This window comes from Ornithorhynchus anatinus, chromosome 4 (assembly GCF_004115215.2).
Source record: "Ornithorhynchus anatinus isolate Pmale09 chromosome 4, mOrnAna1.pri.v4, whole genome shotgun sequence".
Classification (NCBI taxonomy): Eukaryota; Metazoa; Chordata; class Mammalia; order Monotremata; family Ornithorhynchidae; genus Ornithorhynchus; species Ornithorhynchus anatinus.
In genome coordinates, this window is record NC_041731.1 from 116,584,769 (window position 1) to 116,595,056 (window position 10,288).

Consider the following 10,288-nt stretch of genomic DNA (forward strand, 5'->3'; position numbering starts at 1 on the left):
ATTGTTGCCTGTCTACTTCTTTTGTTGTCTGTCTCCCCCTTCTAGACTGTGAGCCTGTTGTTGGGTAGGGATTGTCTCTATCTGTTGCCTAACTGTACTTTCCAAATGTTGGTATTTGTTAAGCGCTTACTATGTGCAGAGCACTGTTCTAAGCGCTGGGGTACACACAAGGGAGTCAGGTTGTCCCACGTGGGGCTCACAGTCTTCATCCCCATTTTACAGATGAGGTAACTGAGGCACAGAGAAGTGAAGTGACTTGCCCACAGTACCATGGGGATTTGAACCCATGACCTCTGGCTCCAAAGCCCGGGCTCTTTCCACTGAACCACGCTGCTTCTCTGGCATAGTACAGTGCTCTGCATACAGTAAGTACTCAACAAATACAATTGAATGAAAGAATGAATGAATGCTATGCACAGAATAAACACTCACTAAATACAGCTGAATGACTGACTGGTTTCCTACTTAAAGGATCTTATAATCTGAAGGGTTATATTTGCATTCATTCCACCCTTTGTATTCCATGACACTCCTAGAGCCTGGCCCAATGAAAGGATTTATTTCCCAGAATTCTGAGTACCACTAAAATCCAGCATAGCTGTGATTTGATAACATTTTCAGCTTGGTTATTCCCTCTTAGTTTATTGGAATGAAACAATACCCCCTCCTGGGCTACAGATGTGAGAAGAGGAGACACCTGCCAGAGGAGAGAATTCCGCTTCTCCCAGAGTCTGAGAAAAGGTTTCCTTGACCAATTTTCCATGGAGCTATATAACAAGATAATTCTGCTCACTCTCCACATGTGCCCCCCCATAACCCAATCTCCTGTGTTCCACTGTCACTGGTCTGACCAAAAAGGGGGGAGCCCCTCTCCCTAGACAAGTCTAGGGTCTTTTTTCCCCCCACAGGTATGTGTACAAATGTTGCCTCAACCCTGCCCAGAGGGAAGGTAGCAACAACAGAGAAATGCTGGGTTGGGTTTTGGGGGGCAAGTGGAGGGGTGTCTCACCCACCCCCATGTCCCATTTTCCTCATTCTTCTTTACAGCCACAATGACCACATACTCTCTTTAATCTCATTGCCCCACTTGCAGAAGTCATGGAAGCAGCAGGGTAGGCCCAGAGGAGGCGGGATATTGAGACAGTCCAGGAAACCAATTAATTAATCCATCAATCAATAGCATTTATAGAGTATTTTCTGTGTGCAGAGCACTATGCACTAAGTATACTTAATGGTTAGGAAAGTACAATAAAATAGAGTTGGTAGACATGACCCCTGCCCACAAGGAGCTTACATTTCACAGGGGGAGACAGTCATCAAAATAAATTACAGATAGGGGATGTAGTAGAGAAGAAGGATATGTACATAAAGTGCTGAGGGAATGAGTTGAGCATCGAGATCTTAAAGGGCACATAGACAAGTGCAAAAATGACACACAGGGGAGGGGAAAATGAAGGCTCTGTCAGGGAAAGCCCCTTGGAGGAGATGTGCTTTTAAGAGAGTTTTGAATGTGGGGAGAGAGGTGGATTGCCAGATATGAAGGAGGTGCTTATTCATCCTATGAAGTAGTATGGCTTGGTGGAAAGAGCACAGTCTTGGAAATCAGAGGAACTGGTTCTAATCCCACCTCTGCCACTTGTGTGACGTGCAACCTTGGGCAAATCACTTCACTACACTTCTCAGTGTCTTAGTTACCTCACCTGTAAAATGGGGATTTAGACTGTGAGCCTCATTTGGGATGGAGATTGTGTCCAATCTAATTAGTTTTTATTACCATAGCACTTAGAATAGTGCTTGATTCAGAGTAAGTGCTTAACAAATACCATCCTTATTCTTATTTATAAGAATTTTAAGAATTTATAAGAATAAGGATGGTATTTGTTAAGCACTTACTCTGTGCCAAACACTGTTCTAAGCACTGAGGTAGATATAAGGTAATCAGGTTGTCCCCCATGAGGCTCACACTTAATCCCCATTTTACAGATAAGGTAATTGAGGCACAAAGAAGTTAAGTGACTAGCCCAATTTCACACAGTTGATAAGTGGTGGAGCTGGGATTAGAACCCACAACCTCTGACTCTCAAGCCCATACTCTTTCCACTAAGTTATGCTAGAGGCAGGATATGGGAAAGGGGTTGGCAGTTTAGACAAGACAAAGGTACAGAGAGTAGGTTGGCATTAGAGGAGCAAAGTTTGTGGGTTGTGTTGTAGAAGAAGATCAGCAAGGTTGAGTAGGAGGGGGAGAGCTGATTGAGCTCCTTAAAGCCAGTGATAACATGTTTCTGTTTGATGTGGAAGTGGACAGGCAACCATTGGAGATTTTTGAGGAGAAGAGAGATATGGATGGAACATTTTTACTGAAAAGTGAAAGCAGAGTTGATTACAAACTGCAGAAATGGACAGGGCTAAGCTAGAGAGGCTCCTCTTAGAGTCGCACCTGGAGTTTCCAGCACTCTACCAGTCTTGACTATGGGAGGCAGAGTCAAGCAGAGGCATACCCATTTCATTCCTAGCTTGGACAGTGGCTAGCGAGTGGAAGGCAATCTGCTACAAGTCAAAACTCACCTGTGCTGGACAGCAGCAGCACGGGAGAGATTCGAGGGCAGAGACCTCTGTGTGGAGGCAGGCAGTGGTAAACTATTTCCATATTTTTACCAAAAAAACTCTATGGATTCACTACCAGAACGATTGCAGATGGCGGTGGGGCTTTCTGGGGGAGATGTGTCCATGGTGTCGCTATGGGTCGGAGAAGACTCGATGGCATAAGACAAGACAAGCTAGAACGGGGTGGGTAGGACTTTGTCTCTGACAGTTTTGCAACTATGTCTCTGACAGTTTTGCTAAAATGAAGACTCAAATTCAGTCCATTCTAATATTAATAATCATAATTGTGGGGGTTTTTTAAGTGCTTACTACGTGCCAAGTACTGTACTAAGTTCTGGGGGAGATGTAAGATAAATTGGGTGCCAAGGGGGAATCACAGTCTAAGTAGGAGAGAGAACAAGGACTGATTCCCCATTTTGCAGATGAGGGAACTGAAGCACAGAAGAGCTAGTCACTTTCCCAATGTCACACAGCAGACAAGAGGCAGAGTTATAAAACAAGTGATTTCATCCTGGAGTGTTGTTTGTTTGTTTCATGTTTCATCATACAGTGTTCTGCGCACAGTAAGTACGCAAATACGATTGGCTGATGAGGAACTAACAGAGTCCCCCTGCCCTCCCAGCCCCCACGTGGCTTCAGGTGGCTCAACAACCAACCTCTGTGTTTCTTCACCTCAAAAAAGTGTGTTCAAAATGAGCATCCTAAAAATTAAATAACAAAAATCAAATCAATAGGCCATAAGGAATGGGAAAAGCCCATTCTACCAAAAAGTGGTTGCAAGTCAAAGCTCACCCCACCGAATGCCTTCCTAAAGGTTGTAAATCAAGGAGTTTTGTAAATCAAAGAGTTTCTTCCAAATGAGAGCAAATCCACATGTGATATATCTTGCAAAAGCAGGGGACTGTCCATCCAGATTGCTTCTATAATATCTGAATCGAGCTTCTGGATTCTCTGTATTAATTAATTAATAGAGTGCTGGCTGCAACCTGTTTAGCTGCTTCTGCTGTCCCTCTGTTGAACAAACTGGAGGAGTGACCCAATTAGAACCTTGACCTACTGACCTCTAATGTATGAGCCAGGAACCATGAGCCAAAACCTAAGAGCTCCAAGCCCCAAACCTATGAGCCTCTTTGGCAAATACAACTGAAACTGCTTCAAAGAGACTCTCTCCTGACAATGAAGGATTTACCTGGAAAAATGATTTCATCACGGGGTTCAGGGAAAATAGCCCTCATTGACTAGAGAAGCAGCGTGGCGCAGTGGAAAGAGCAAGGGCTTTGGAGTCAGGGCTCATGAGTTCGAATCCCAGCTCTGCCACTTGTCAGCTGTGTGACTGTGGGCAAGTCACTTCACTTCTCTGTGCCTCAGTTCCCTCATCTGTAAAATGGGGATGAAGACTGTGAGCTCCACGTGGGACAACCTGATTCCCCTGTGTTTACCCCAGCGCTTAGAACAGTGCTCTGCACATAGTAAGCGCTTAACAAATACCAACATTATAGGTTTCCCTTGTTGTCACTTCAAGGTCTTCCATCTTTGAGACCAGTGTGTCTTTAGTTCCAATTCAATGGGGGGAGTGTTGGAGAAGAAAATTAAGAACTAGGCATCCAGTATCAAGAGTTGCTTCTTTAATTTCAACCTAACATCCAGAAGGCAGGGTGGAGATCCTTGTTTACTTAGGCAGTCACCTAACTTCTCTATGCCTCAATTTTGTCATCTGTGAAATGGGAATTTAATACCTGTTCTCTTTCCTACTATACTCGGAGCCCCATGGGGGATTATTGTCTTTCTACTCCAGCGCTTTGTACAGTTCGGCTCATAGTAAATGCTTAACAAATATTATCATCAATTATTATTATTATTCACCCAACATAACCAGTGCCCATTCCTGGTTCTACCCAGCTTCCAAGAGTCTGGATCCAGATCATGGGATCGTGGAGGAAGCTACAGTCCAAATATCTCCAAGAGCCCTTTGATTGACAGCAGCCAAAGTAAGGAAGAGCAGATTGTCTGGTTTTAAATCTCCTGTTCCAGTCCTTCTGCACAGGCAGTGGCTAGTGTGTCACTCATCCAATTGGCTGAATCTGAAAAGTCATGAGAAAATTCCTCACACTGATGAAAATATCACTGAGAGTGGGAGACAGATGGGCTTTTCCACGCTGCCCACAGCTCTGAACGGTTCCAATCCCTGACTGCGTTTACATTTGCATTTCAATAGAATAATATTTTTATTGGAGGGTGGCATCTGCTTTCAATTTTTAAATTGTTTCAAGGAAGGCAGCAACCACATTTTAGGGCAGAATGAGCAAACAAGATGGGAAAAACGAGTTGGAGGGAGAAGCGAGGGAAGAAGAGAGATGACTCTCCCTGAACTTCCAAAGGGCATCAGCCACATACACCATATGTTCAGAGCCAAGGTTAAGAAGACATGCAATCTCAGGGGGTAAAGAAGGGAGGGAAAAGGAAAAGAACAGCATTGTCAGAACCAAGCAGAATTCAGGGGACAAATATGGAAGGTGTGGAAACCACCAGAGCAATAGATCAATCAATCAATCCAGTTGAGTTTATGTATACTCCTATTTAACTGTTTTCCATCTTCCCCTTCCTAATAAGCCCTCATTTGCTTTTCTCCCACTCCCTTCTGCATCTCCCTGCTTTTCTCCATTTATTTACCCCTACCCTCACCTCAGCCCCCTGGCATTTACATGCATATCCATAATTTATTTATGTTAATGTCTGTCACCCCCTGTAGACTATCATCTCATTGTGGGCAGGGAATGTGTCCATTGTATTGCTATGTTATACTCTCTAAATTGTTTAGTTCAGTGTTCTGCACTGAGTGCTCAGTAAATACCACTGATTGATTGGCTCATCTGCTGGAATTGTATTTATGCTTTACTGGAAGCCACTTGTGGAAATTGCCAGTTGGGGAGAATGGAACTGTAGCCACTGGCACACCAGAGCTGATGGAAACCAAGACACAGAAACTGTAGACCAAGCTCACCAGCCTTTCCCTTCCTTTTGGGGAAGAAAGAGGAAATACCGGGGTCTTAAAGACCTTCAGCATTCTGGGAGGGCTCTGGGAATCCTGTGGGGTCAAAACTGAGAACATACTAAGCACATTCAATACACAACAGCCAAATGTTTGAAGCAAGCCAGAGTGGCTGAGTTTGGGGTTACGTAGACAGACCAGTTCAGCTAGGACAATAACAATTTTGTGTTGTTTAGATATTTTTCTAAAATTGTCTAGTGCAGCTTACAAAATTCCAAAATACCCAGTGAAGTATGGTCAGCCTATATAAAGCAGGAGCCCCATGTGGGACAGGGACCATTTCTGACCTGATTACCTTGTATCTACTCCAGTGCTTGGCTCAGAGTAAGTGTTTAACAAATACATTATAATTATCATCATTATCCCTTGGTTCTTCCTCCTACACATATATAAAACTGTCCCCTATTTTGAAGAAAACACCACTGAAGGTAAAGTTCACCTTTGAATACACAGTAGACTATAAACTTCTTGTAGGCAGAGATCACATCTCCCAATTCTGTGATACCGTACTTTCATTTATTCATTCATTCAATTGTATTTATTGAATGCTTACTGTGGGCAGAACACTGTACTAAGTGCTTGGAAAGTACAATACAGCAACAAACAAAGACAAGAGCTCAAAAAATATCATTGATTGATGGATCAACTACAGTGGGCTCCCTAAAAGGTTGTGTCATTGAACTTCGTTGCACCTGAAAGTGTTTCTTTGTTTGATTTCTCATCTCTGTTTCTCAGGAAAAGATTTGCTCAAAGAGAGCTACTCCCTGCTTAATGATGATGGTATTTTTTTAAGCACTTATTATGTGCTGTTTTAAGCACTGGGGTTGATATAAGGTAATGAGGTTGTCCCACATGGGGCTCACAGTCTTATCCCCATTTTACAGATGAGGTAACTGAGGCACAGAGAAGTTAAGCAACTTGCCTGAAGTCACAAAGCTGATAATTGGAGGAGCCAGGATTATAACCCATGACCTATGACTCCCATGCCTGGGGTCTTTCCACTAAGCCATGCTGCTTCTCCAGTGCAGCATACCATACAAGTAATAATAATAATGATAGTAATTATGGTACTTGTTAAGTACTTACTATTTGCCAAGCACTGTTCTAAATGCTGGGGTAGACACAAGTCAATCGAGTTGTACACAGCCCCTGTCCCACGTGGGGCTCAAACTCTTATCCCTATCTTACAGATGAGGTAAAAGAGTCACAGTGAATTGACTCGCCCTAGTTCATACAGCAGACATGGGGCAAACCTGAAATTAGAACGCAGGTCTTTCTAATTTCCAGGCCTGTGCTCTATCCACTAAGCTACCCTGCTTCTCTCCATTCTCGGCAATTGAATCCAGTTTCCAGGTGGGATGCAGCAATACCTGAGGCTTTGTTTTACCATCTCCCTCCACCCACACAACCACAAACAGGCAAAAGGGAAGAAATGAGTTCCTCTAACAGCTGTGACAAGTGAAACAGAATCAGTTGCGGGTGTTAATCACAGCAGTGAGTAGAACTGTTCCAGCATTCAAGGCTTTTTTTGACCATACATTAGCTGAGGAAGGGAAACCCAATAAAAATGAATGTTTTGTGTTTCTCTGCAGACTGCAAACTTTCTACTTTAAAGCATAGATCTCAAGAATTGATATGACAGTATTTAGTCAATAATAGCAGTCCAAAATGCTCTACGAGGGTTGGTCCTGAGCAGTAGGTAATTTCACTCTCAGGTCCGTGGAAGGAGTTTGCCTAAGGTGTTTAAGTGCTAGGAGTCAGTAGGTTAAAACAAATATACTGTACGTGACATTAATCAAGTAAAGTTTTAAAGCAGAAAATGCTCTACAGCTAAATAGTACTACTGTTGCCCAGCAGCTGGCCAATTCCTGGTCTTGTCGAGAGAAATAAGCAGAAAGGCAATTAGATGTGCCCCCAGGAGCCACAGAGACAGAGTGTAGAATATCAACTCTGAGCTGTCCTTTCAAGTCATGCACATCTGGACTTCTAGGATCCCCGAATAGCCCAGCACCCCATCAAATCTGAAGTCCTTCATACTGCTCTGCTCCCTGAAAGGCCATTCCAGACTTTGTTCCTCATCAATAATCAATCAATATTATGTAATAAGCAGATAATTTATAATCAATAAATAGTAATAAGCACTTACTCTACACCAAGCACTGTAATAAGTGCTTGAAAGAGTACAATAGAGTTTTTTTGGGTATTTTTCATACGGAATATATGAAGCGCTTACTATGCACCGGTGATTGTACTAAGCACTGGAGTAGGTATAAATTAAGCAGGTTGGACACAGTCCATGTCCCACATGGGGTTCACATTCTTAATTTCCATTTTACAGATGAGGCAACTGAGGCACAGAGGAGTTAAGTACTTGCCTAAGGTCATACAGCAGTCAAGAGGCAGTCAGGATTAGAACCCAAGTCCTTATGACTCCCAGGCCAATGCTCTACCCATTCGGCCACAGTACTTCTCTGGGGAAATCTAGAGTTGGTAGATAATCAAGAGCTTTTTTTCTAAGACCCAGTAAGATGCTGCCCAATTCAGATCCAGGAGGTGTCAGCACTGGAAATGGATAGAATGGAGAGAATAACCAATCCTGGAACTTCCCAGGACCACCACTGTACAAATATGGAGGATGTGGTGAGCCACAACAAGCTGCCTTACTAGTGACTGTCTGTGATTCCACGAAAAACAACAAGGAAGAGATTTGCCCTCCTTCTAGGCTCGCATCTCCTCCTGCTTTCAGGACATCTCCACCAGGCTGTCCTCCCGCCACCTAAAAATCAACCTGTCCAAGACAGAACTCCTTATCTTCCCTCCCAAACCCTGTCCTCTCCCTGACTTTCCCATCACTGGGGTCAGCACTACCATCCTTCCCGTCTCACAAGCCTGCAACCTTGGTATCATCCTTGACTCCACTCTCTCATTCACTCCACACATCCATTCGGTCACCAAAACCTGCTGGTCTCACCTTCACTACATTGCCAAGATCTGCCCTTTCCTCTCCATCCAAACCACTACCTTGTTAGTACAATCACTTATCCTATCCCGACTGGATTACTGCATCAGAACCCTTTCGGATCTCCCAACCTCCTGTCTCTCCCCACATCAATCTGTACTTCACTCTGCTGCCCATATCTTCTTTCTACAGAAACGCTCTGGACATGACAGCCCCCTCCTCAAAAACCTCCAGTGGTTGCTTAGCAACCTTCTTATCAAGCACAAACTCCTATTGGCTTCAAAGCTTTTCATCACCTGGTCCCCTCCTACCTCACCTCCCTTCTCGCCTTCTGCATCCCAGCTCTCACACTCTGCTCCACTGCTGCTAAACTCCTCACTGTGCCACATTCTCACCTGTCCCAACGTCAACCCCTGGCCCATATCCTACGTCTCTCCTGGAATGCTCTTCCTCCTCACATCCGCCAATCACACTTCCCCTCTTCAAAGCCCTACTGAAAGCTCACCTCCTCCAGGAGGCCTCCCCAGAAAGAGCCCTCTTTTTCCTCTGTTCTTTCTCCCCTCCACATAGCCCTGATTCCCTCCCTCTGCTCTACCTCCCACCCCACAGCACTTGTGCATATATGAACATATTTATTATTCAATTTATTTTATTAATGATGTATATATACCTATAATTCTAGCAATTTATATAGATGCTATTGATGCCTGTCTACTTGTTTTGTTTTGTTGTCTGTCTCCCCGCTTTTAGACTGTGAGCCCATTGTTGGGTAGGAATTGTCTCTATCTGTTGCCGGATTGTACTTTCCAAACGCTTAGTACAGTGCTTTGCACACAGTAAGCACTCAATAAATACAATTGAATGAATGAATGAATTCACCAAGGCACTGACGTGCTCTACTTGAGGACAGGTGGTTGCTGGCCTGTGGGAGCAGAGCATGGAGGGAGATATGGCCTTCTCTCCCTGTTCTACCCAGTGACAGGCCTGGACCGATCAATGACTGCCACATAGGGCTACAGTTGTGATGCCTAAAGCAGATAAAAGGTGCTCACCTTGAGTTGTGAGGGTGGTAATAAAGGAAGTATGTGGAAACAGTGTTTAGGGGGGAAGTGATGTGTGGAAGAGGCTTGCTAGTTAGTTGCTAGCTTGTTAGTGGTCTGCATTGCTAGCTATTTCTCTCAACTTTCTGCTGGGGGATTGACAGAACAAGCTCCCTGGATAAGAGAGTGGATGAGAGAATGTATGTATCACTCCCTTGCATGTTGGTAAAACTAAGCGAAAAGTTTTCCACAGTAACTTTGGTGGTTGATGGTGTGGTTTGACTCTCTATGTGTCACTGATGTTACCCTGCTTCAGGAAAATCCTGGCTGGAATGAACTGGAGCGTTCATGACAGACAATGGGTTCTCTTGGCAGGATTGTACAGGACAGTGAACTATCCAGGTTCTAGTCCCAATTCTGCAATTGACTGGCTGTGTGAACTGGGGCAGGCCACTTCACTTCTCTGGGTCTCAGTCAGAGTTCTTAGAGTAAATAATTTCCATGCCCATCCTGGAGAGTCCTCTTCTCACACACTTTAAGAAGAATAGTTGGGTATTTTGTTAAGTACCTGCTGTATTCCAAGTTCTGTACTTTACACCAGAGGAAATCCAAAATAATTTTGTTGGATATGCTCCC

The 10,288-nt window shown here is 44.0% G+C and overlaps 1 non-coding gene across 1 annotated transcript; it reads left to right on the forward strand.

The window, feature by feature from the left end:
* The first annotated feature begins 2,419 nt into the window (after positions 1-2,419).
* On the forward strand, positions 2,420-2,555 carry LOC114811939. Its single transcript, XR_003759634.1, has one exon. It is a non-coding gene; the product is annotated as a small nucleolar RNA SNORA7 (small nucleolar RNA).
* The last annotated feature ends 7,733 nt before the right edge of the window (positions 2,556-10,288 follow it).